Here is a 27,678-nt window from a genome sequence, read left to right as displayed (position 1 = left end):
CTGTTTGCATTTCACCATGATGCAGATGCTTTCTATAGCAGTTGTGTTGGCCCGTGTCTTAGAATTCGGTTAATCCTCTCCTGAACTCATTTAAACTTTTGGCTTCAACTGCATCACTGACAATATGTTTCACAAGAGAAAAATTATTTCCTTTAAAAAAAAGGGGGGGAGGGGTGGGAGAAGAAGGGGTGGAGGAAGTGGGGATAAAAAAATCTGTTGTCTGCCAGTGCTGTGGGCTGCTCACTCATTTTTCTGTAGAACTCCTGGGGGTTTGTTGTTGTTGTTGTTGTTGTTGTTCTGCTACCTTAATGCTAATAGGCATTTCTACCTTTTCTACCTTGTTTTTCTACCTAATGCTAATAGGCATTAGCCTATCCTCTGCACCTTCGGTCATTTCCTGAAGTTTGTCTGTGGTTTCCTACATGAGTAGGTAAATGTATCTATTTTACTTCACAGAGCTTTGATAGTTTTTTAAATTATACAAGTAATTTAAGTCTTGGAACAAATGTCTTTGCTTATTGATTTTTGTGAGTAGCTGCAAAAATCTCGTTTATTAGTTGCCCCTTTTAAAATTAAAATAAAAATGAATGCTATGCAAGAAATAGGTTGCAAGTAACTGTTAGGGTCTTACTACTGCTCGCTGTTGAGAGATCGTGGGAAGTGCAGAGAATTTGTGTTAAAAGTGACGGGCATTTTTCAAGATAGTTTTCCAGGTCTGAGGCGTGCTGAAATATCTCTTTCCTATGATAGCGTGTTTAGTTTCATTGACTTCAGCGGAACACACAGAATACATTGACTTAAACTAGCTGAGAATCTGATGATAAGGTTTTATACTCTACCTAACATAGTGTTGTGATGACCTGTCCTCCGAACTCAAAATTATGTTTGATGATCTTAACAAGGAGGCCGGATCTTTGATCTGGAAATTATGCTGATAGCGACGTTACAGAATCCAGGCTTGTAACTTCACTGGTTTCTTGCAGCCCCTCAAGTTCATGAAGGACAATAAAGACCCATTCTTTTTTGTTCTTGTGCTATAATCAGTGATGGAAGTATGACATTGTCAGTTGTAAGAAGTGGCTTAACTGCTGTTGGAGTCTGCTGTTCTGCCTGAAAAACCTGTTGATTTGCATGGGTTTGCACAGCTTATGCTAATGATATGGCTGGAATGAGACAGGATCTTGTGTAGTCTGCAAGGGCTGTGTATGGTCCTGGTTTATAGCTGGGTGGGAGGGATTGGTTCGAGTTACTTCTGATTTGCCCTATTTAATATCTTTGTTTCCTAATGGCAACTGGCAACAGACAATGCGTATGGGTTTCAAGGCCCTGTGGAACAGAGAAGGTAGTTTGCCAGTGTTCTTACTGCTGTTGCAGACGTCGTTTCAGTGGATTGAAAGTGGCACATTCCAAGTACCTTTTCCTACCATTGCTGCGTTTTGGTTTTTTTTTTAATCCAGAAGAATGTTTCTGTACTTCCCTTCCCTATAGGTAGTTGCATGTTGATTTACATTGCATGCTATTGCAGCGTTCTTAGTCTACCAGTTACAGATTACTCCTTTCAGTTCTTGTGCATTTCTGAATGTGTATCTACCTATACACCTACTAAACTCACATTTATTCAGACATGATATGCAACTGCTACGGAAGTCAGCTATTGTGCTAGTTATGGTGTTTGCCCCGTCAGTTGTTTTACTATCTAATAAGTACCTGAGGACAGAGAAGGGGAGTGTCAGAAAATAGACCAGTCAGGTCAGGCTTTATGTTAGAAATGGTTTTCATAAGATTTAAGAGAACGCAGTTTTGGAATAAGGATTTACATACCGCTCCTGGTGTTCTGTTGGGCTGACGTTTTGCAAGAAGCTGAGGTGTTTAACTTTCAAAAGCTGTTTCTGTAAATTGGCTTACCTATGAGTACTCTCCTTCACCTGTGTAACGAAGAAATAAATGTGCATCTCTAGGCATGTGCATATGCAGACAGAATTGTAAGTGCACAGCTGGGGATGATGCTTGTGCTTGAGGGTAGAAATACAGAGAGGGACAGCAGTGGGGAAAGAAGAACCTTTGAAGATAGTCTAGCGTTGCTCTCATTCTAGAGGTGAATGATCAACGTTCTGTACCATTCTTGACAAATGCTTGCCTAATTTATTCTTAAACATTTCCTGTAATTATTACTACTGTTGCAAAGATTGCCACATACCCTGAGTTTTTCAGGTTGTAATTTAAGCCCCACGATTCCGTGTAACTGTGTGCAGTGGATGCACACAAAAGTTTTTCCTTATAGCTACCCTTTAGAGTTTAAACATTGTTATTTCTCTTCAGTATTGCCCTTTCCAGGTTAAGCAGCTGTTTTTCAATTTATGCTTTGAAGTCAGACTCCTGTACATCGTTGAGCACCCTCTTGGACTTACTGTAGACCCTCACCAGTTATACTACACCCTTCTTGAAAAGCAGTACATCATCTGGAGGGTTCAGCAGCTAATCCGTGCAAATGTAGCGCTGCAGAAATAATGCTTAGATGTACTAACTCAAGTGTGATGTGTGAGGAGGAATCACTGGGCCTTTTGATTAGCAAGAAACGGTACGTAAAAACTAGGTGACAGAATGTCCTGGGTTCAGCTGGGATAGAGTTAATTTTTACAGGAACCTGGGAGGTGGGGGCATAGCCGGGGCAGCTGACCTGAACTAGCCAAGGAGCTATTCCATACCATGTGACATCCTGCCCAGTATATAAATGGGGAGCGGGCCGGGGGGTGGTCTCGGTTTTCGGTGGGGGAAGTGGCGGAGCGTCGGGTCCCGGGTGGTGAGCAGTTGCGCTGTGCATCACTCTTTTTGTATACTTTCTTTTCATTAGTGACGTTGTTGTTGTTGTAATCTCTTTTGTGTTTGTCCCAGTAAACTGCCTTTATCTCAACCCTCGAGGTTCCAGTTTCTTTTCCTTTTCTCTCCTCCGTCTCCTCCCCATCCCACCGGAGGGGGGCGGAGGAGTGAGCGAGCGGCTGCGTGGTCCTTTGTTACCGGCCGGGCTGAAACCACGACACAGAAATAGGACACGAAGCTGGCACCCTGGTCTTCAAGCTTACAGTGCAGCTCCGTGGGCTTTGGCTGGCTACAGAAGAGCATGAGGCACAGGAGAGAACTGCTGCTGGATCTTAGTGAAAGGATGGTAAGTCATTTGGAGAGAGGTTTTCAAAGCCAGGAATTCAAGTCGGGTGCCCGATTCCAGATTGCCTGTGAAATCACTGTGTACTTCCCTCGCTTGTCTAACTTTGTGTTGTATATTGTCTAGCAGCTTTTTTTTCAAAGTTAACAAAGCTACACTTGTGTGATAGGTGATGTAATGATCTCATAATAATAGTCAAAATCCAAGTCACAGAAAATGCCAGCATTTGAAAGAGAGCCCTGATAAATTGCTAGTGCCTTATACCACTGCCACTTACCAGGCCTTCCATGTTAGAGCTGTCTTAATCATTGATGCCGTTTGCTCAGACTTGGAGCCGTAATATCTGCTTCTTGTTTCAGGGTATATTATGAAGTTGCTGATGGCACTGCCGTAGCCCTTTGGCTAAGAAGAACAGCAAATAATTTGTGGATTATCCGTATAAGCAGCAGCCAAGCAGCATTCCCTTCCAATCAATAGGGAAGAAAGCTGCTGCACCGGTTTGTCTGGGTTCCCTCATACCAAAGGTCTTTCTCACATTTATTGATCCTTTTACATTTTGCAACTTGTTCAGGGTCAGTTGATGACCGGAGCGGACTATCACGTCTTTGAAAAGTGATTGTAACTGTGAAAAGAGGTTTGTTGACTTCCTCACGTGATAAGTAGACATTGAAGAAATTGCATGTTGCTCATCTCTTAAGTCAGAGACGGGAATTGGACAGATACTGTGTTACTAGAAAATAAAATACAACTGGGCCCCTTGAGACAGAAATGTAGTGATGAAATCGTGTCATATTACCACAGAGACATAGTGACTGTTTTCTCAACTAACAAACAGATCCTAGGCAAAAATAATGTTTGTTCCAGGTAATTCTGGTCAGTCTCCCAAGGCAGTGGATCTGCTTTGCGAATGAGAAAAAGTGGACCTAAATATTGAAAGAGGAAGGGCTATTTTTGTTCCCCAGTTCAAAATGGGCACAGCAGAGCCTCTATAGTTTTCAAATTGGTAGCAGCTCCTTTGCCTGCTTGTTAGCAGACAGAGCAGAATCTGTGCTTTCTCCTGTATGGCTCTTGAAAGAAACTTGGTTGAACTGGTTTGCTTGTTGGAAAAAAAAAGTGGGATGTTGGATCAAGTGCAACTGTAGCAAATACTGACCTTCCTGAAACTATTTAGAGTTTTCATGTGTTGATACTGGTTAGTAAAAAACAAAACTTGAAAAAAATCCTATAAGGATTAAGCTATGAGATTGTTTTCGGGGGGGGGGGGGGAAGGAAAACTAAATGGAAGATAATTTTAGAGAAAGTAACTTTCATAGCACTTGGAGGTAACATAGCTGTCTGTAAACAGGATGTTTAAGGAAAAGATACTCGGTCTCTTTATGATTCTTTCTGTGGCCTTCTAACTGAAAAGTCTGACTGTGTGAACCCTGGTTATCTGTGTTACGGAAAACTGATGTGCTTTGCAAGCTGAGATTCTTCTGCAACAGAGCAAAGTAGGAGAGACGTGGTCTTGTGGTTTGGGTTACTATCCTGTGACGTGCCAAAAGAGGTCAGAAACTGTTTCCAGAGACTCTGGTGTCAGGGCAGAGGTTTCTGGGGAGGCTGTAGCTCAGCCCATCAGCTCAGCTCACCCCGGGGGTGCGGGGCTGTGCGGAGGTGGCGGGAGGCGAGGGAGGGCGAGCGGCTCGGCTGGATGGGGCGAGGGGGCCGGCGCGCAGAGGCAGGGGCCGGGCCGGGCCGGGCCGGGCCGGGCCGGGCGGCCCCGCGCCACCCCCCCGCGTCGGCGCGGTGGCGGGCGGCGAAGCCCGTCGCCTTCGCAGCCGCGGTGAAGTGCGCGGGTCTGGCCGCAGCGTCCGGCGTTGTTGGCCGGCGAGGGAAAAATCCTCGCCGGGCCGGGGCTGAGGGGCCGGGGCTGCGGGCGCGGCGGCCCTCCGGGCTCGTCAGTCAGGCGTCCGCCTGAGGCCGCGGGGCTTCCCGCCGCTCGGGAGCCGCGGCCGGGCCTGTCAGCGGCGCGGCCCCTGCCCGCGGCGGCGGAGAGGCGCTGGGGCGTCCCGGTCTCCGGCGCGGGCAGCGAGCGGGGGGGGTGGCTCCGGGCAAAGGAGGTTTGCAAAGGCCGGCTGGGGACGAGCGTTGGCGCTCGGCAGACCCGCGGTGATGTGCTGCGGCCCGGCGGCACCGAGGTGGAGGGAGGCTCTCGGCGGAGGGAACGTGTTCCTGGGGCCACAGGAACTTGTGGAGGTACCTACCGGCAGCAGTTGAGGAAGCGTTTTTTTTACTGTGGGTTTTTTTTTCCTGTCTCTTTTTTCCCCCTTCTTTCTGTGCTTTTTACCAGTGCCCGCGGCAATGACTTTTTTTGCCGCCACAGTGTTAAGGTTTTTGCTGGAAAACAGGTATGTTCTACAAAGCAATCTCTTGTGCCTTTCAATCTACAGAACTTGTGGACAAATGCGTAGGTCCACGCACGCGTTCATGTTGTGATGAAGAGCGATCAGAAATTGTGGGACCGCTTCTAGGACGTGATGACTTTGTCCGTATCCTCTGATGGAGGTGTTTAAGGCCGTCCAGTTTATGCTCCAGCTCAGTGATGTTACTGCTTTTGAGAGGTTTGAGTTCACCGGATAGGAGAGCCTTTTTTGTATGGATCAGTTGTCTTGTTCTGATTTTTTTATTTTACAGGTAAAATCACAGCTCAGTGTGACGTGGAAATAACTGGAAATAGTTTTATTTTTAAATTCGGGGCCTTATTTTCCTTGAAACTGGATTTTCAGACACGGTGCTAGAAGACGTTACAGAATTGTAAGTGTTGTTTCTGCCTCCTGTTCCTCTTGAACGTTTGGTTTCCTGGGGAAAAATGCTGTGTAAGCTCTGTAAGCGAAGAGGTTTTATATTTTTGGAATACTTGCCAGCTGAAGGGTTTGTACCTTGGACGTACACTGTAGAGGATGATCTGTTCAGGACATCCATGTCATAGAGTAGCTGTTGCATGACTTATACTTGTAATCAGGTTCCTACTTGATAGCCTTAACTTTGCGTGGATTGCGCCTTGAACTTTCCAGTAGTTTGTTTGTTTTTACATTTCCTTAAGGTCTAGGCAAAGGTTTAGAAAGTTAGCAGACTTAAGGATAAGTATTTATTACTTTGTCCTGCCACGTTGCTATTTGAAACCTGTGCTGAGTATTGGTGGTATTCAAGAAATTGCCGCGATTTAGAGGGTGAATCTGTAATCTTTACGTGTACTGAGCAGAAAAGGACAATGGATCTTTTTAGTTGCCAGATAGCTTTCTTTATCCAGGCGGTCAATTTGTCAAGATCGGGCTGCAGCGTGGGCAATTTATTTCTTAGTTCCAACAGCTGCCATCTTAATGTAGAGATTTATTCTGTAATCAAAACTGGAATTGTTGTCCCTGGTTATCTGTTCTTACTTATTTTTTTTTTCAATGCTGCTTCAGTGAGATTCCGTCTGAGGGCAGAAGAATCGCAAAGCTAGACCAGACTTTGCTAAATGGAAATAACATAGCACTGGTAAGTCATCACTGTTAAAATGCTGCATGCATTTATTTTCTGTACCTGTAAATCAATCAGTAACTGAGCTCAACTACTTTAAGCTGAGCTTTCCAGACAATTCCATTACACAAGGTAATTTCAAGTAGCTTCTGGGGCATATGTGTGTATGAACGATGCTGGAAAAGTGATCTTGCTGTCTTAGTACACGTTACAGTTTAAAAAAAAAAAGAAAAAAAAAAAAGAGCATGTCCCTAACTTTATTTTGGTGAATGTTTTTCTGGTCTTCAGGTGTGCAAGGGAATCGCTGGCTTTGTTAAGCGCTCCGTAAGCTGGTTCATACAGTGGCTTTTAACTCACGAGTGTTTGCCTGCATAAGCGTGTAGGTGGGATGCACCTACGTTTTATCCATTATTGTATGTATAGATGTGTTTGCAGCAGTTTGGATGTTTACAAGCTTGTCAAGTCATTTGGCAGTTACGATTACCGTGTGATGCCCAGAGAGCTGTACCTTTACGTGCTCTGAAAAAAATCTGGAGGTCTGTTGGCTTATACCAAATCAGAAGCACTATGATTTTTAGTTTATTATCTGCTGGTGTATGTAGGTCAGTACTGCAACAGTAATTAAATACTGTGATTATGCATCCCTAAGCTGAATTCTGCAACTTCCTAAATACCACAAGAGCAGACCTAGAATAGCTTTTTGTTTGTCGGCATAGATGGCTACAAAGTCAGGACTTCCTACGTAAAAGCATTCCTAATTTTGTGGGAAGAGGAGAGGAAGACCAACTCGAGTCGAAATGAGCTCTGTGTGAACGAGGAACAATCTCCATTTTGCTGTCTTACCCACCTTGCATCTCCTCGCCGTGTGTCTGAGCAAGTGCCATCTTGCCTTAATTTCTAAGCCTCTTTCTGCTTTGGTTATTGTTCTGCCTCCTTAAAGGATAGTGCATGTTCTGACTTCTTGTATGGGGTAAAATTACTACCATCCAGTTAAGCTGGTGGTATACTGTGCTTGAAGCAGAAGCTGGTGATGCTTAGAGTGCAAATTTTCAGCGAGACGTAGATACATTTCTGTATCGGATCTTGTGCCTCTCTTGCAGACACATCTTCCCATGTCAGGAAGATTATGCTTTAGACTTTTTCTTACTTCGGTCCTGAAAGCAGCAAAGTTCTTCCTCTCTAGAAGTGCTCAGCTAATTATTAAGAATGTATCAGTAAAAGCAATGGTTATCCTCTTCTTTTTTCCCTTATTCATGTTTTTGCTTTTGTATTTCTTTTTCTGTTGTTGAGCTCTTTACTTTCTTCCCTGGAAAATTACTCCCTGCTGCCTGTAGAAGAGTTCAGGCTCTTTATCAGTTTTTGAGCTCTGCTTACTGATAGAAGTTGGAAAGAGGAAACCAGCTTCCCAGTCTCGTGACAGTCTGGGGAGGAATCGGCAATTGGAGAAATTATTCACGAAAGGAAGGGTGTTCTTTGTCCTTTTAAAAATGAGCTGTAGTGTTTCTAGACAGAATCATTTCCTTGAGGTGAATACCAAAGACAAAACCCAAAATGTTTGTTATCTAGGAACTCCTTTGTGTTTTGTTAAACATTCTTTGTGTTTTGGAGGTTCTGTCCTGTGCTTCTCTGGCAATAACTGGCTTCCACTGTTGGGAGAGGAAGATAATATTGAATCGAAAAACCGCTTTTGTGGTCTACCGGTGAAGTCTCCATCTGCTGAATTGTTGTAAAGCAAGAACTGTCATGTGTAGGTTTGTAAAACTCAGATCTATGGCACAAACACAAAATTGTCGTCGTCTTTTATAGGTGGTTCCTGAAGGAGAAGGACCTGAAGTATAAATTGATACAGTTGTCATCTGTGAAGACATGGTTTTTATATATGTGTGTGTGTCTGTGTGTGTGTACGTAATCTAAACAGAGCTTTTGGGGTAATGGTGTGGGTTGCTTGTTTGTTTTGTTTACAGACTCTTGGAATTGACATTTGATAAAAGAGAAGGATTTCCCCTTCAGGAAAGGTGCATCACTAATGATGATGATGATGCTGGTTTTGTAAGTTGAAACCGTTACTTTCCTGTAAAGACACACTAATTTGTTCTGAATAAAAGCCTTTCTTTTTGTTCTCTTTGTGCTCAGTTACGTAAGTGCACGAGTGAGTGAGTTTTCCAACGGGTTGATGGAGTGGAAAAAGAATAGTTACGTTCCAGTTGCTGTTGGTCTTCAGTTTTTCTACATCTGTTGCATTTGTTTATGGCCCAAGTCTATATAAAACCCAAATCGTGGGCCAAGAGATTGCTATTCTTTGCACTACAGGCAGATACTAAGCTGGATCATTTGTTTAAACCCTGCTTCAGGCCGTTGTCACCAGAAACCATGTGGCAGAGTGCTGTAGAATTCTGAAAGCTCTTCAAAGTGGATGCATCTGTTTGGTGCTCGGCAGCCGTTGGTTCTGCTGGCCTTGAGGTTCAGCGCTCTTGGACTTGTTTTGCTTGGCAGATGTACTCTCTTGTAGTAAAGGCATTGTAGTGGTATTTTGCGAGTGAGGACAGACAGACCAGACATCGTTCATGTCCAGGGGGCCGGGGCGGGAAGGTTGGTGTTCAAGCTTCTCATTCCTGTCAGCGGTGACTCCGCTTGCACCACTAAGTGGTGCTGTGTACATACGCTTAACTAAATTGGGAGCTGCCTGTGCCTGCCTGCTTGTGTAGTTCGGAGCGGTCCTTTCAGAGAAAATGTTCTTTTGGCTGCATTTGTTCTCCTGTGATACAAAAACTTGACAGCTATTGGGGGCAACTACTACTTTAGGAGAATTTCTATAAAGTAAGAAATTGCTGGTTTTATTTTGTCATGATGGGCACAAAATTAACTGATTCAAAATCACGTCCACTGCAGCTTATGCTTCCGTAACACACCACTCAACTGATTTCTATGCGTAAATGTCTTTGGAGAGGAATCACAGGTGCCTGCTGTGACTATAGGGACAAGCAGTATGGGCTCACAGGAACAGAACATGCTTTGCCTTCCCATCACCAGAAGAAAGAAAGAAAGAAAGAAAGAAAGAGGTGAAGAAGGGTGCTCAGGAGCAAGAGGCTGCAAGGAAGTTGCTGTACATGATCCTTTTGCCTTGCTTTATCTGACAGAAAAGCTGCCTTCTGCTAGTTGGGTCTTGGCTTGAAATACAAGGGGAGAGAGACTCCCGCCCCTCTCCCAGGGAGTGTGCTACTTTTGACTGGCTTGTTCTGACTATGTGATCTGCAATTACAATATTTAGATTACACGGTGACAGTCTATACCACTGACTCCCTGAATGGTTTTTCATTTCTGTCCCCGCTTCCTTCTCCAGCTTTTTTCAATATATCAATTTAAAAAAAAAAAAAAAAAAAAAAAAAAAAAAAATTAACCTTACATGAACATCATGTGTTGGCTTTGGCCCCAAACACTTTATTTCCTAGAAATAAGTTGAGTCTTTTCATCAGAATATGTAAAAGATTTCTAGCCACTGTAGTACTATTGTATTGTTTGTTTTTTTAAATAAGATTCTGTCCAGGTTCCAGCATGTGCACTAAATTTCTACTGCAGTAGAAGACGGTCTTAAGCTGAAGAGAGATTTCATGCTTGGGAGAGAAAAAGAGCAGATCTTGGCTCAAAAGTACCTTTTCCAAGGGAAAGGTAAACTCTTTTGTTTCTTTGGGGATTTTCATTCTGATAGCACAAGCATCTTGTTCTCTCAGGATTTTGTTATCTCTGGGGAAAAAAACCCTTGGTGTTGTGTCACTTCCTCCTTCCCTGGTTGTGTTTTTTTCACTCCTTTCAGAGGAAGTGCTAATACTGTTATAATTTAGGAAGACATTTTTAACTTATGACTCGGAGGTCTGCAGACATCACTGTAAAGACAGTTTCTGTGCATCCAAATGCTGTTAATCCCTTAAAATACGAAATGAAAGATGTGTAACTTGGAGCTGAGACGTCAGAGTATTCCAGATGGGTCTGGTTTACTTTGCTTTCAGTGTTCCTGTAGCCTGTTGCTTTGGAAGGTGCAGGTAACAAGCTTTTCAATTGAATAAATGAGTGGTAGTGGTTTTTTGTTTTCCTCCCCTAGAAATGTAGTGCTTGATCATACTGCACTGACCTGTAGAAGTTGTGGGCACTGTGGTGTTCTCCAGAATGCTACTTGGGCTGCCACTACAAGTAGGCCATTTAAAATAATAACCTTAGACTTTAAAAAGACATAAAAACTTAATGATGCTTAAAGTATAGTGCAGAGTAGTCATCAGGTTAAAATAACTTCATGCTTATGACATGCACAGTGATGGTTCCTTTCAGGTTTTTTGGTTGTTGTTGTTGTTTGGGTTTTTTTCTTCTTTAAGATGGCACTTCAGTTTTACGACACAGCTAACTGTCTTAGTATAGATATGGTTTCTTTCTGCCTACTATTTCCGTTTACTGGCAGACATAGTTAAGATAGCTCTTTGGAGTTGTGGAGTGTGCGTGTGTATATAGATACGTGTGTGTGTGTGTGTGTGTGTGAATGTGTATGAAAATAAGATGACCTAAAGTCCCCTCCCCACATCATTAGTTTTTGCTGACCTGTATTTCAGTGTTACCAAGATTTTAAAGTGACCCAAGTATTGCTGTTGCAAATGTTTCCATGTTTGTCTAACTATTGTGATGACATAAATAAAAAAAAAAAAATCAAAACACTAAATGTTTTATTACTTGCCCTATAACTATATAGGCGTTCCCTGTCTAATATCGATTTCTTTTTTCAGGATTCACTGTATTTTTTTTTTTTTTTTTACCCTATGAAACGGAAAGAGATTTCTGGCTTACTGTTGGCTTTTGATAGATGTTTTATCCTTGGGGAATTGCCCACCAATTAATTCATAGAGTTTGGAATTTAACTGAAGGACATTTTGCATGCCCGTGTTCAAATATCGATGCTAACAAGCCACCATACGGTTCATGTTGATAGCTTTATGGATACTTAAAGGTAGGCAATAGTCTTATTTTTTAATAATGCTTAACCTTTTTGTCTTTGGCAAGAACAAGCAAGTCTGCCTGGTTTTGTAGGACTTGCAGCTTTTCCTTAACATCGGACTTTAAAAAGGGGAGAACCGGTATCAGGTACGCCGTTAGGATGGTGATTTTTAAAATACGAAGCTGCGTAACAGTCTCGGGAAGAACATGTGTGACTGGGCGTGAGAGTCTGTGGCACAGCATTACTAACATTTGCTTAAAAAAGTTTTGAAGAATGAAGCATTTGCTTTATGAACGGTACTCGAGGACGAATTCTGATGCTGCTAAAGTTTATTGAAAAATAGGCACTGATTTCAGTGATGATGCAGGTGTGGTTTCTGTTCATGCCTTAAATCTGAAAAGAAGAGAAGAGAAACCTCCATTTGAAGGAGGATTTTGTATGAAGGGTAATCAAACCGGTAACCTACTTTAAGAACGACTTTAAAATATTTGGAGCATCGGTTAAAGGCAAATAAGTAAAGTTTATCATATCCTCCTACATAAGCTGTGACTATCGAATACAGTCAGCAGTGCGCCTCAGAACTTGTTGGTGTGCAACTGAAACGTGTTAAGTTGTAAGACTTCACAGCCACGAGCTGATGGGCCACAGTTCTCTCCGAGCATGAAGCGAGCTGATGGGCCACAGTTCTCTCCGAGCATGAAGCGCTGTAAGTTTTAGTTTCTTGCACAGCAGTGACTCTTTTCAACATTAGTAACTATACAACAGGGTAAAAGGCAAATTTAGTGAATAATAATGTGTCGTTCTCAGAGTAGCTGTTTGCATTTCACCATGATGCAGATGCTTTCTATAGCAGTTGTGTTGGCCCGTGTCTTAGAATTCGGTTAATCCTCTCCTGAACTCATTTAAACTTTTGGCTTCAACTGCATCACTGACAATATGTTTCACAAGAGAAAAATTATTTCCTTTAAAAAAAAGGGGGGGAGGGGTGGGAGAAGAAGGGGTGGAGGAAGTGGGGATAAAAAAATCTGTTGTCTGCCAGTGCTGTGGGCTGCTCACTCATTTTTCTGTAGAACTCCTGGGGGTTTGTTGTTGTTGTTGTTGTTGTTGTTCTGCTACCTTAATGCTAATAGGCATTTCTACCTTTTCTACCTTGTTTTTCTACCTAATGCTAATAGGCATTAGCCTATCCTCTGCACCTTCGGTCATTTCCTGAAGTTTGTCTGTGGTTTCCTACATGAGTAGGTAAATGTATCTATTTTACTTTACAGAGCTTTGATAGTTTTTTAAATTATACAAGTAATTTAAGTCTTGGAACAAATGTCTTTGCTTATTGATTTTTGTGAGTAGCTGCAAAAATCTCGTTTATTAGTTGCCCCTTTTAAAATTAAAATAAAAATGAATGCTATGCAAGAAATAGGTTGCAAGTAACTGTTAGGGTCTTACTACTGCTCGCTGTTGAGAGATCGTGGGAAGTGCAGAGAATTTGTGTTAAAAGTGACGGGCATTTTTCAAGATAGTTTTCCAGGTCTGAGGCGTGCTGAAATATCTCTTTCCTATGATAGCGTGTTTAGTTTCATTGACTTCAGCGGAACACACAGAATACATTGACTTAAACTAGCTGAGAATCTGATGATAAGGTTTTATACTCTACCTAACATAGTGTTGTGATGACCTGTCCTCCGAACTCAAAATTATGTTTGATGATCTTAACAAGGAGGCCGGATCTTTGATCTGGAAATTATGCTGATAGCGACGTTACAGAATCCAGGCTTGTAACTTCACTGGTTTCTTGCAGCCCCTCAAGTTCATGAAGGACAATAAAGACCCATTCTTTTTTGTTCTTGTGCTATAATCAGTGATGGAAGTATGACATTGTCAGTTGTAAGAAGTGGCTTAACTGCTGTTGGAGTCTGCTGTTCTGCCTGAAAAACCTGTTGATTTGCATGGGTTTGCACAGCTTATGCTAATGATATGGCTGGAATGAGACAGGATCTTGTGTAGTCTGCAAGGGCTGTGTATGGTCCTGGTTTATAGCTGGGTGGGAGGGATTGGTTCGAGTTACTTCTGATTTGCCCTATTTAATATCTTTGTTTCCTAATGGCAACTGGCAACAGACAATGCGTATGGGTTTCAAGGCCCTGTGGAACAGAGAAGGTAGTTTGCCAGTGTTCTTACTGCTGTTGCAGACGTCGTTTCAGTGGATTGAAAGTGGCACATTCCAAGTACCTTTTCCTACCATTGCTGCGTTTTGGTTTTTTTTTTAATCCAGAAGAATGTTTCTGTACTTCCCTTCCCTATAGGTAGTTGCATGTTGATTTACATTGCATGCTATTGCAGCGTTCTTAGTCTACCAGTTACAGATTACTCCTTTCAGTTCTTGTGCATTTCTGAATGTGTATCTACCTATACACCTACTAAACTCACATTTATTCAGACATGATATGCAACTGCTACGGAAGTCAGCTATTGTGCTAGTTATGGTGTTTGCCCCGTCAGTTGTTTTACTATCTAATAAGTACCTGAGGACAGAGAAGGGGAGTGTCAGAAAATAGACCAGTCAGGTCAGGCTTTATGTTAGAAATGGTTTTCATAAGATTTAAGAGAACGCAGTTTTGGAATAAGGATTTACATACCGCTCCTGGTGTTCTGTTGGGCTGACGTTTTGCAAGAAGCTGAGGTGTTTAACTTTCAAAAGCTGTTTCTGTAAATTGGCTTACCTATGAGTACTCTCCTTCACCTGTGTAACGAAGAAATAAATGTGCATCTCTAGGCATGTGCATATGCAGACAGAATTGTAAGTGCACAGCTGGGGATGATGCTTGTGTTTGAGGGTAGAAATACAGAGAGGGACAGCAGTGGGGAAAGAAGAACCTTTGAAGATAGTCTAGCGTTGCTCTCATTCTAGAGGTGAATGATCAACGTTCTGTACCATTCTTGACAAATGCTTGCCTAATTTATTTGCTCCTTCTCCCACAAGGAAGCTGCCAGCCCTGAAAGATCTTGCTGGTCTTCACTATCCCACTGCAGCCTATCCACAGGCACAACAGCATTGGGGATCTCTGCTTTCCCAGAGACTCAGCATGTCACACTGCTTGTTCGCGGCAGAAACTTTTTCTGAAAAGGCAAACGTCTGGCTCCTTCTCCCACAAGGAAGCTGCCAGCCCTGAAATCTCTTGCAGGTCTGCACTATCCCTCTGCAGCCAATCTTTAGCCGCAGCAGCACGGGGGATCTCTGCTTTCCCAGAGACCCAGCTTGTCACGGTGCTCGCTCTCGGCAGAAACTTTTTTAAAAAGGCAAACGTCTGGCTCCTTCTCCCACAAGGAAGCTGCCAGCCCTGAAATCTCTTGCAGGTCTGCACTATCTCACTGCAGCCTATCCACAGGCACAACAGCACTGGGGATCTCTGCTTTCCCAGAGATTCAGCATGTCACACTGCTTGTTCGCGGCAGAAACATTTTCTGAAAAGGCAAACGTCTGGCTCCTTCTCCCACAAGGTAGGTGCCAGCCATGAAATCTCTTGCAGGTCTGCACTATCCCACTGCAGCCTATCCACAGGCACAACAGCACTGGGGATCTCTGCTTTCCCAGAGACTCAGCATGTCACACTGCTTGTTCGCGGCAGAAACTTTTTCTGAAAAGGCAAACGTCCGGCTAATTCTGCTACAAGGAAAGTGCCAGCTCTGGTGCCAGCCCTGTAAGATCTTGCTGGTGTTCACCGTCCCCCTGCAGCCTATCTTCAGGGAAAGCAGCAGTGGGGATGTCTGCTGTCCCAGAGACTCCCCATCTCATGGTGCTCGTTCTCGGCAGAAACTTTTCCTGAAAAGGCAATCGTCCGGCTAATTCTGCTACATGGAAAGTGCCAGCCCCGAAAGCTCTTGCAGGTCTTCACTATCCCTCTGCAACCTATCCACAGGCAACACAGCACTGGGGATCTCTGCTTTCCCAGATACTCAGCATCTCACGGGGGTCGTTCTCGGCAGAGCCTTTTTATGAGAAGGCAAATGGCAGGCTCCTAGTCCCACAAGGAATCTCCCGCCCTGCAAGATCTTCCTGCTGTTCCCCGTCAACCTGCATTTTATCCACAGACTCTTGGAATTGACATTTGATAAAAGAGAAGGATTTCCCCTTCAGGAAAGGTGCATCACTAATGATGATGATGATGCTGGTTTTGTAAGTTGAAACCGTTACTTTCCTGTAAAGACACACTAATTTGTTCTGAATAAAAGCCTTTCTTTTTGTTCTCTTTGTGCTCAGTTACGTAAGTGCACGAGTGAGTGAGTTTTCCAACGGGTTGATGGAGTGGAAAAAGAATAGTTACGTTCCAGTTGCTGTTGGTCTTCAGTTTTTCTACATCTGTTGCATTTGTTTATGGCCCAAGTCTATATAAAACCCAAATCGTGGGCCAAGAGATTGCTATTCTTTGCACTACAGGCAGATACTAAGCTGGATCATTTGTTTAAACCCTGCTTCAGGCCGTTGTCACCAGAAACCATGTGGCAGAGTGCTGTAGAATTCTGAAAGCTCTTCAAAGTGGATGCATCTGTTTGGTGCTCGGCAGCCGTTGGTTCTGCTGGCCTTGAGGTTCAGCGCTCTTGGACTTGTTTTGCTTGGCAGATGTACTCTCTTGTAGTAAAGGCATTGTAGTGGTATTTTGCGAGTGAGGACAGACAGACCAGACATCGTTCATGTCCAGGGGGCCGGGGCGGGAAGGTTGGTGTTCAAGCTTCTCATTCCTGTCAGCGGTGACTCCGCTTGCACCACTAAGTGGTGCTGTGTACATACGCTTAACTAAATTGGGAGCTGCCTGTGCCTGCCTGCTTGTGTAGTTCGGAGCGGTCCTTTCAGAGAAAATGTTCTTTTGGCTGCATTTGTTCTCCTGTGATACAAAAACTTGACAGCTATTGGGGGCAACTACTACTTTAGGAGAATTTCTATAAAGTAAGAAATTGCTGGTTTTATTTTGTCATGATGGGCACAAAATTAACTGATTCAAAATCACGTCCACTGCAGCTTATGCTTCCGTAACACACCACTCAACTGATTTCTATGCGTAAATGTCTTTGGAGAGGAATCACAGGTGCCTGCTGTGACTATAGGGACAAGCAGTATGGGCTCACAGGAACAGAACATGCTTTGCCTTCCCATCACCAGAAGAAAGAAAGAAAGAAAGAAAGAAAGAGGTGAAGAAGGGTGCTCAGGAGCAAGAGGCTGCAAGGAAGTTGCTGTACATGATCCTTTTGCCTTGCTTTATCTGACAGAAAAGCTGCCTTCTGCTAGTTGGGTCTTGGCTTGAAATACAAGGGGAGAGAGACTCCCGCCCCTCTCCCAGGGAGTGTGCTACTTTTGACTGGCTTGTTCTGACTATGTGATCTGCAATTACAATATTTAGATTACACGGTGACAGTCTATACCACTGACTCCCTGAATGGTTTTTCATTTCTGTCCCCGCTTCCTTCTCCAGCTTTTTTCAATATATCAATTTAAAAAAAAAAAAAAAAAAAAAAAAAAAAAAATTAACCTTACATGAACATCATGTGTTGGCTTTGGCCCCAAACACTTTATTTCCTAGAAATAAGTTGAGTCTTTTCATCAGAATATGTAAAGATTTCTAGCCACTGTAGTACTATTGTATTGTTTGTTTTTTTAAATAAGATTCTGTCCAGGTTCCAGCATGTGCACTAAATTTCTACTGCAGTAGAAGACGGTCTTAAGCTGAAGAGAGATTTCATGCTTGGGAGAGAAAAAGAGCAGATCTTGGCTCAAAAGTACCTTTTCCAAGGGAAAGGTAAACTCTTTTGTTTCTTTGGGGATTTTCATTCTGATAGCACAAGCATCTTGTTCTCTCAGGATTTTGTTATCTCTGGGGAAAAAAACCCTTGGTGTTGTGTCACTTCCTCCTTCCCTGGTTGTGTTTTTTTCACTCCTTTCAGAGGAAGTGCTAATACTGTTATAATTTAGGAAGACATTTTTAACTTATGACTCGGAGGTCTGCAGACATCACTGTAAAGACAGTTTCTGTGCATCCAAATGCTGTTAATCCCTTAAAATACGAAATGAAAGATGTGTAACTTGGAGCTGAGACGTCAGAGTATTCCAGATGGGTCTGGTTTACTTTGCTTTCAGTGTTCCTGTAGCCTGTTGCTTTGGAAGGTGCAGGTAACAAGCTTTTCAATTGAATAAATGAGTGGTAGTGGTTTTTTGTTTTCCTCCCCTAGAAATGTAGTGCTTGATCATACTGCACTGACCTGTAGAAGTTGTGGGCACTGTGGTGTTCTCCAGAATGCTACTTGGGCTGCCACTACAAGTAGGCCATTTAAAATAATAACCTTAGACTTTAAAAAGACATAAAAACTTAATGATGCTTAAAGTATAGTGCAGAGTAGTCATCAGGTTAAAATAACTTCATGCTTATGACATGCACAGTGATGGTTCCTTTCAGGTTTTTTGGTTGTTGTTGTTGTTTGGGTTTTTTTCTTCTTTAAGATGGCACTGGTTGCAGTGATCTTCAGTTTTACGACACAGCTAACTGTCTTAGTATAGATATGGTTCCTTTCTGCCTACTATTTCCGTTTACTGGCAGACATAGTTAAGATAGCTCTTTGGAGTTGTGGAGTGTGCGTGTGTATATAGATACGTGTGTGTGTGTGTGTGTGTGTGAATGTGTATGAAAATAAGATGACCTAAAGTCCCCTCCCCACATCATTAGTTTTTGCTGACCTGTATTTCAGTGTTACCAAGATTTTAAAGTGACCCAAGTATTGCTGTTGCAAATGTTTCCATGTTTGTCTAACTATTGTGATGACATAAATAAAAAAAAAAAAATCAAAACACTAAATGTTTTATTACTTGCCCTATAACTATATAGGCGTTCCCTGTCTAATATCGATTTCTTTTTTCAGGATTCACTGTATTTTTTTTTTTTTTTACCCTATGAAACGGAAAGAGATTTCTGGCTTACTGTTGGCTTTTGATAGATGTTTTATCCTTGGGGAATTGCCCACCAATTAATTCATAGAGTTTGGAATTTAACTGAAGGACATTTTGCATGCCCGTGTTCAAATATCGATGCTAACAAGCCACCATACGGTTCATGTTGATAGCTTTATGGATACTTAAAGGTAGGCAATAGTCTTATTTTTTAATAATGCTTAACCTTTTTGTCTTTGGCAAGAACAAGCAAGTCTGCCTGGTTTTGTAGGACTTGCAGCTTTTCCTTAACATCGGACTTTAAAAAGGGGAGAACCGGTATCAGGTACGCCGTTAGGATGGTGATTTTTAAAATACGAAGCTGCGTAACAGTCTCGGGAAGAACATGTGTGACTGGGCGTGAGAGTCTGTGGCACAGCATTACTAACATTTGCTTAAAAAAGTTTTGAAGAATGAAGCATTTGCTTTATGAACGGTACTCGAGGACGAATTCTGATGCTGCTAAAGTTTATTGAAAAATAGGCACTGATTTCAGTGATGATGCAGGTGTGGTTTCTGTTCATGCCTTAAATCTGAAAAGAAGAGAAGAGAAACCTCCATTTGAAGGAGGATTTTGTATGAAGGGTAATCAAACCGGTAACCTACTTTAAGAACGACTTTAAAATATTTGGAGCATCGGTTAAAGGCAAATAAGTAAAGTTTATCATATCCTCCTACATAAGCTGTGACTATCGAATACAGTCAGCAGTGCGCCTCAGAACTTGTTGGTGTGCAACTGAAACGTGTTAAGTTGTAAGACTTCACAGCCACGAGCTGATGGGCCACAGTTCTCTCCGAGCATGAAGCGAGCTGATGGGCCACAGTTCTCTCCGAGCATGAAGCGCTGTAAGTTTTAGTTTCTTGCACAGCAGTGACTCTTTTCAACATTAGTAACTATACAACAGGGTAAAAGGCAAATTTAGTGAATAATAATGTGTCGTTCTCAGAGTAGCTGTTTGCATTTCACCATGATGCAGATGCTTTCTATAGCAGTTGTGTTGGCCCGTGTCTTAGAATTCGGTTAATCCTCTCCTGAACTCATTTAAACTTTTGGCTTCAACTGCATCACTGACAATATGTTTCACAAGAGAAAAATTATTTCCTTTAAAAAAAAGGGGGGGAGGGGTGGGAGAAGAAGGGGTGGAGGAAGTGGGGATAAAAAAATCTGTTGTCTGCCAGTGCTGTGGGCTGCTCACTCATTTTTCTGTAGAACTCCTGGGGGTTTGTTGTTGTTGTTGTTGTTGTTGTTCTGCTACCTTAATGCTAATAGGCATTTCTACCTTTTCTACCTTGTTTTTCTACCTAATGCTAATAGGCATTAGCCTATCCTCTGCACCTTCGGTCATTTCCTGAAGTTTGTCTGTGGTTTCCTACATGAGTAGGTAAATGTATCTATTTTACTTCACAGAGCTTTGATAGTTTTTTAAATTATACAAGTAATTTAAGTCTTGGAACAAATGTCTTTGCTTATTGATTTTTGTGAGTAGCTGCAAAAATCTCGTTTATTAGTTGCCCCTTTTAAAATTAAAATAAAAATGAATGCTATGCAAGAAATAGGTTGCAAGTAACTGTTAGGGTCTTACTACTGCTCGCTGTTGAGAGATCGTGGGAAGTGCAGAGAATTTGTGTTAAAAGTGACGGGCATTTTTCAAGATAGTTTTCCAGGTCTGAGGCGTGCTGAAATATCTCTTTCCTATGATAGCGTGTTTAGTTTCATTGACTTCAGCGGAACACACAGAATACATTGACTTAAACTAGCTGAGAATCTGATGATAAGGTTTTATACTCTACCTAACATAGTGTTGTGATGACCTGTCCTCCGAACTCAAAATTATGTTTGATGATCTTAACAAGGAGGCCGGATCTTTGATCTGGAAATTATGCTGATAGCGACGTTACAGAATCCAGGCTTGTAACTTCACTGGTTTCTTGCAGCCCCTCAAGTTCATGAAGGACAATAAAGACCCATTCTTTTTTGTTCTTGTGCTATAATCAGTGATGGAAGTATGACATTGTCAGTTGTAAGAAGTGGCTTAACTGCTGTTGGAGTCTGCTGTTCTGCCTGAAAAACCTGTTGATTTGCATGGGTTTGCACAGCTTATGCTAATGATATGGCTGGAATGAGACAGGATCTTGTGTAGTCTGCAAGGGCTGTGTATGGTCCTGGTTTATAGCTGGGTGGGAGGGATTGGTTCGAGTTACTTCTGATTTGCCCTATTTAATATCTTTGTTTCCTAATGGCAACTGGCAACAGACAATGCGTATGGGTTTCAAGGCCCTGTGGAACAGAGAAGGTAGTTTGCCAGTGTTCTTACTGCTGTTGCAGACGTCGTTTCAGTGGATTGAAAGTGGCACATTCCAAGTACCTTTTCCTACCATTGCTGCGTTTTGGTTTTTTTTTTAATCCAGAAGAATGTTTCTGTACTTCCCTTCCCTATAGGTAGTTGCATGTTGATTTACATTGCATGCTATTGCAGCGTTCTTAGTCTACCAGTTACAGATTACTCCTTTCAGTTCTTGTGCATTTCTGAATGTGTATCTACCTATACACCTACTAAACTCACATTTATTCAGACATGATATGCAACTGCTACGGAAGTCAGCTATTGTGCTAGTTATGGTGTTTGCCCCGTCAGTTGTTTTACTATCTAATAAGTACCTGAGGACAGAGAAGGGGAGTGTCAGAAAATAGACCAGTCAGGTCAGGCTTTATGTTAGAAATGGTTTTCATAAGATTTAAGAGAACGCAGTTTTGGAATAAGGATTTACATACCGCTCCTGGTGTTCTGTTGGGCTGACGTTTTGCAAGAAGCTGAGGTGTTTAACTTTCAAAAGCTGTTTCTGTAAATTGGCTTACCTATGAGTACTCTCCTTCACCTGTGTAACGAAGAAATAAATGTGCATCTCTAGGCATGTGCATATGCAGACAGAATTGTAAGTGCACAGCTGGGGATGATGCTTGTGTTTGAGGGTAGAAATACAGAGAGGGACAGCAGTGGGGAAAGAAGAACCTTTGAAGATAGTCTAGCGTTGCTCTCATTCTAGAGGTGAATGATCAACGTTCTGTACCATTCTTGACAAATGCTTGCCTAATTTATTTGCTCCTTCTCCCGCAAGGAAGCTGCCAGCCCTGAAAGATCTTGCTGGTCTTCACTATCCCACTGCAGCCTATCCACAGGCACAACAACACTGGGGATCTGTGCTTTCCCAGAGACTCAGCATGTCACACTGCTTGTTCGCGGCAGAAACTTTTTCTGAAAAGGCAAACGTCTGGCTCCTTCTCCCACAAGGAAGCTGCCAGCCCTGAAATCTCTTGCAGGTCTGCACTATCCCACTGCAGCCTATCCACAGGCACAAGAGCACTGGGGATCTCTGCTTTCCCAGAGACTCAGCATGTCACACTGCTTGTTCGCGGCAGAAACTTTTTCTGAAAAGGCAAACGTCTGGCTCCTTCTCCCACAAGGTAGGTGCCAGCCCTGAAATCTCTTGCAGGTCTGCACTATCCCACTGCAGCCTATCCACAGGCACAAGAGCACTGGGGATCTCTGCTTTCCCAGAGACTCAGCATGTCACACTGCTTGTTCGCGGCAGAAACATTTTCTCAAAAGGCAAACGTCTGGCTCCTTCTCCCACAAGGAAGCTGCCAGCTCTGAAAGATCTTGCTGGTCTTCACTATCCCTCTGCAGCCAATCTTTAGCCGCAGCAGCACTGGGGATCTCTGCTTTCCCAGAGACCCAGCTTGTCACAGTGCTCGCTCTCGGCAGAAACTTTTTTAAAAAGGCAAACGTCTGGCTCCTTCTCCCACAAGGAAGCTGCCAGCCCTGAAAGATCTTGCTGGTCTTCACTATCCCTCTGCAGCCTATCTTTAGCCGCAGCAGCACTGGGGATCTCTGCTTTCCCAGAGACCCAGAATGTCACAGTGCTCGCTCTCGGCAGAAACTTTTTCTGAAAAGGCAAACGTCTGGCTCCTTCTCCCACAAGGAAGCTCCCAGCCCTGAAATCTCTTGCAGGTCTGCACTATCCCTCTGCAGCCTATCCACAGGCACAACAGCATTGGGGATCTCTGCTTTCCCAGAGACCCAGCATGTCACGGTGCTTGTTCACGGCAGAAACTTTTTCTGAAAAGGCAAACGTCTGTCTCCTTCTCCCACAAGGAAGCTGCCAGCCCTGAAATCTCTTGCAGGTCTGCACTATCCCACTGCAGCCTATCCACAGGCACAACAGCACTGGGGATCTCTGCTTTCCCAGAGACCCAGCATGTCACACTGCTTGTTCGCGGCAGAAACTTTTTCTGAAAAGGCAAACGTCTGGCTCCTTCTTCCACAAGGACGCTGTCAGCCCTGAAAGACCTCGCTGGTCTGCACTATCCCTCTGCAGCCAATCTTTAGCCGCAGCAGCACGGGGGATCTCTGCTTTCCCAGAGACCCAGCTTGTCACAGTGCTCGCTCTCGGCAGAAACTTTTTTAAAAAGGCAAACGTCTGGCTCCTTCTCCCACAAGGAAGCTGCCAGCCCTGAAAGATCTTGCTGGTCTTCACTATCCCACTGCAGCCTATCCACAGGCACAACAGCACTGGGGATCTCTGCTTTCCCAGAGACTCAGCATGTCACACTGCTTGATCGCGGCAGAAACTTTTTCTGAAAAGGCAAACTTCTGGCTCCTTCTCCCACAAGGAAGCTGCCAGCCCTGAAAGTTCTTGCAGGTTTGCACTATCCCACTGCAGCCTATCCACAGGCACAAGAGCACTGGGGATCTCTGCTTTCCCAGAGACTCAGCATGTCACACTGCTTGTTCGCGGCAGAAACTTTTTCTGAAAAGGCAAACGTCTGGCTCCTTCTCCCACAAGGAAGCTGCCAGCCCTGAAAGTTCTTGCAGGTTTGCACTATCCCACTGCAGCCTATCCACAGGCACAAGAGCACTGGGGATCTCTGCTTTCCCAGAGACTCAGCATGTCAGGGTGCTCGTTCTCGGCAGAATTTTTTTCTGAAAGGGAAACGTCTGGTTATTTCTCCCACAAGGAAGGTGCCAGCCCTGAAAGATATGCTGGTCTTCACCGCCCCCTGCAGCCTATCCACAGGCACAACAGCACTGGGGATCTCTGCTTTCCCAGAGACTCAGCATCTCACAGTGCTCGTTCTTGGCAGAAACTTTTTCTGAAAAGGCGTCTGTCTCCTTCTCCCACAAGGAAGGTGCCAGCCCTGAAAGCTCTGGCAGGTCTTCACTATCCCTCTGCAGCCTATCTTTAGCCGCAACAGCACTGGGGATCTCTGCTTTCCCAGAGACTCAGCATGTCACACTGCTTGTTCGCGGCAGAAACTTTTTCTGAAAAGGCAAACGTCTGGCTAATTCTGCTACAAGGAAAGTGCCAGCTCTGGTGCCAGCCCTGTAAGATCTTGCTGGTGTTCACCGTCCCCCTGCAGCCTATCTTCAGGGAAAGCAGCAGTGGGGATGTCTGCTGTCCCAGAGACTCCCCATCTCATGGTGCTCGTTCTCGGCAGAAACTTTTCCTGAAAAGGCAATCGTCCGGCTAATTCTGCTACATGGAAAGTGCCAGCCCCGAAAGCTCTTGCAGGTCTTCACTATCCCTCTGCAACCTATCCACAGGCAACACAGCACTGGGGATCTCTGCTTTCCCAGATACTCAGCATCTCACGGGGGTCGTTCTCGGCAGAGCCTTTTTATGAGAAGGCAAATGGCAGGCTCTCAGTCCCACAAGGAATCTCCCGCCCTGAAAGATCTTCCTGCTGTTCCCCGTCAACCTGCATTTTATCCACAGACTCTTGGAATTGACATTTGATAAAAGAGAAGGATTTCCCCTTCAGGAAAGGTGCATCACTAATGATGATGATGATGCTGGTTTTGTAAGTTGAAACCGTTACTTTCCTGTAAAGACACACTAATTTGTTCTGAATAAAAGCCTTTCTTTTTGTTCTCTTTGTGCTCAGTTACGTAAGTGCACGAGTGAGTGAGTTTTCCAACGGGTTGATGGAGTGGAAAAAGAATAGTTACGTTCCAGTTGCTGTTGGTCTTCAGTTTTTCTACATCTGTTGCATTTGTTTATGGCCCAAGTCTATATAAAACCCAAATCGTGGGCCAAGAGATTGCTATTCTTTGCACTACAGGCAGATACTAAGCTGGATCATTTGTTTAAACCCTGCTTCAGGCCGTTGTCACCAGAAACCATGTGGCAGAGTGCTGTAGAATTCTGAAAGCTCTTCAAAGTGGATGCATCTGTTTGGTGCTCGGCAGCCGTTGGTTCTGCTGGCCTTGAGGTTCAGCGCTCTTGGACTTGTTTTGCTTGGCAGATGTACTCTCTTGTAGTAAAGGCATTGTAGTGGTATTTTGCGAGTGAGGACAGACAGACCAGACATCGTTCATGTCCAGGGGGCCGGGGCGGGAAGGTTGGTGTTCAAGCTTCTCATTCCTGTCAGCGGTGACTCCGCTTGCACCACTAAGTGGTGCTGTGTACATACGCTTAACTAAATTGGGAGCTGCCTGTGCCTGCCTGCTTGTGTAGTTCGGAGCGGTCCTTTCAGAGAAAATGTTCTTTTGGCTGCATTTGTTCTCCTGTGATACAAAAACTTGACAGCTATTGGGGGCAACTACTACTTTAGGAGAATTTCTATAAAGTAAGAAATTGCTGGTTTTATTTTGTCATGATGGGCACAAAATTAACTGATTCAAAATCACGTCCACTGCAGCTTATGCTTCCGTAACACACCACTCAACTGATTTCTATGCGTAAATGTCTTTGGAGAGGAATCACAGGTGCCTGCTGTGACTATAGGGACAAGCAGTATGGGCTCACAGGAACAGAACATGCTTTGCCTTCCCATCACCAGAAGAAAGAAAGAAAGAAAGAAAGAAAGAAAGAGGTGAAGAAGGGTGCTCAGGAGCAAGAGGCTGCAAGGAAGTTGCTGTACATGATCCTTTTGCCTTGCTTTATCTGACAGAAAAGCTGCCTTCTGCTAGTTGGGTCTTGGCTTGAAATACAAGGGGAGAGAGACTCCCGCCCCTCTCCCAGGGAGTGTGCTACTTTTGACTGGCTTGTTCTGACTATGTGATCTGCAATTACAATATTTAGATTACACGGTGACAGTCTATACCACTGACTCCCTGAATGGTTTTTCATTTCTGTCCCCGCTTCCTTCTCCAGCTTTCTTCAATATATCAATTTTAAAAAAAAAAAAAAAAAAAAAAAAAAAAAATTGACCTTACATGAACATCATGTGTTGGCTTTGGCCCCAAACACTTTATTTCCTAGAAATAAGTTGAGTCTTTTCATCAGAATATGTAAAAGATTTCTAGCCACTGTAGTACTATTGTATTGTTTGTTTTTTTAAATAAGATTCTGTCCAGGTTCCAGCATGTGCACTAAATTTCTACTGCAGTAGAAGACGGTCTTAAGCTGAAGAGAGATTTCATGCTTGGGAGAGAAAAAGAGCAGATCTTGGCTCAAAAGTACCTTTTCCAAGGGAAAGGTAAACTCTTTTGTTTCTTTGGGGATTTTCATTCTGATAGCACAAGCATCTTGTTCTCTCAGGATTTTGTTATCTCTGGGGAAAAAAACCCTTGGTGTTGTGTCACTTCCTCCTTCCCTGGTTGTGTTTTTTTCACTCCTTTCAGAGGAAGTGCTAATACTGTTATAATTTAGGAAGACATTTTTAACTTATGACTCGGAGGTCTGCAGACATCACTGTAAAGACAGTTTCTGTGCATCCAAATGCTGTTAATCCCTTAAAATACGAAATGAAAGATGTGTAACTTGGAGCTGAGACGTCAGAGTATTCCAGATGGGTCTGGTTTACTTTGCTTTCAGTGTTCCTGTAGCCTGTTGCTTTGGAAGGTGCAGGTAACAAGCTTTTCAATTGAATAAATGAGTGGTAGTGGTTTTTTGTTTTCCTCCCCTAGAAATGTAGTGCTTGATCATACTGCACTGACCTGTAGAAGTTGTGGGCACTGTGGTGTTCTCCAGAATGCTACTTGGGCTGCCACTACAAGTAGGCCATTTAAAATAATAACCTTAGACTTTAAAAAGACATAAAAACTTAATGATGCTTAAAGTATAGTGCAGAGTAGTCATCAGGTTAAAATAACTTCATGCTTATGACATGCACAGTGATGGTTCCTTTCAGGTTTTTTGGTTGTTGTTGTTGTTTGGGTTTTTTTCTTCTTTAAGATGGCACTGGTTGCAGTGATCTTCAGTTTTACGACACAGCTAACTGTCTTAGTATAGATATGGTTCCTTTCTGCCTACTATTTCCGTTTACTGGCAGACATAGTTAAGATAGCTCTTTGGAGTTGTGGAGTGTGCGTGTGTATATAGATACGTGTGTGTGTGTGTGTGTGTGTGTGAATGTGTATGAAAATAAGATGACCTAAAGTCCCCTCCCCACATCATTAGTTTTTGCTGACCTGTATTTCAGTGTTACCAAGATTTTAAAGTGACCCAAGTATTGCTGTTGCAAATGTTTCCATGTTTGTCTAACTATTGTGATGACATAAATAAAAAAAAAAAATCAAAACACTAAATGTTTTATTACTTGCCCTATAACTATATAGGCGTTCCCTGTCTAATATCGATTTCTTTTTTCAGGATTCACTGTATTATTTTTTTTTTTTACCCTATGAAACGGAAAGAGATTTCTGGCTTACTGTTGGCTTTTGATAGATGTTTTATCCTTGGGGAATTGCCCACCAATTAATTCATAGAGTTTGGAATTTAACTGAAGGACATTTTGCATGCCCGTGTTCAAATATCGATGCTAACAAGCCACCATACGGTTCATGTTGATAGCTTTATGGATACTTAAAGGTAGGCAATAGTCTTATTTTTTAATAATGCTTAACCTTTTTGTCTTTGGCAAGAACAAGCAAGTCTGCCTGGTTTTGTAGGACTTGCAGCTTTTCCTTAACATCGGACTTTAAAAAGGGGAGAACCGGTATCAGGTACGCCGTTAGGATGGTGATTTTTAAAATACGAAGCTGCGTAACAGTCTCGGGAAGAACATGTGTGACTGGGCGTGAGAGTCTGTGGCACAGCATTACTAACATTTGCTTAAAAAAGTTTTGAAGA

General features: G+C 43.2%; 1 long non-coding RNA gene across 3 annotated transcripts in view; it reads left to right on the top strand.

Annotated features, from left to right (window-relative positions):
* The window catches only part of LOC126035030 (uncharacterized), a 150,178-nt gene that overhangs the window by 19,735 nt on the left and 102,765 nt on the right, over positions 1 to 27,678 (top strand). The window contains exon 2 of one of the 3 annotated variants that reach the window (XR_007504816.1): positions 6,607 to 6,679. The exons of the other annotated variants lie outside the window; for them this stretch is intronic. This is a non-coding gene — a long non-coding RNA (uncharacterized LOC126035030). The remainder of the gene's footprint in view (positions 1 to 6,606; positions 6,680 to 27,678) is intronic. 3 annotated transcript variants of the gene reach the window in all.

The sequence above is a fragment of the Accipiter gentilis genome, chromosome 36, assembly GCF_929443795.1.
Source record: "Accipiter gentilis chromosome 36, bAccGen1.1, whole genome shotgun sequence".
NCBI classification, from domain to species: Eukaryota; Metazoa; Chordata; class Aves; order Accipitriformes; family Accipitridae; genus Astur; species Astur gentilis.
This window is presented reverse-complemented; position numbering and strand designations above follow the sequence as displayed.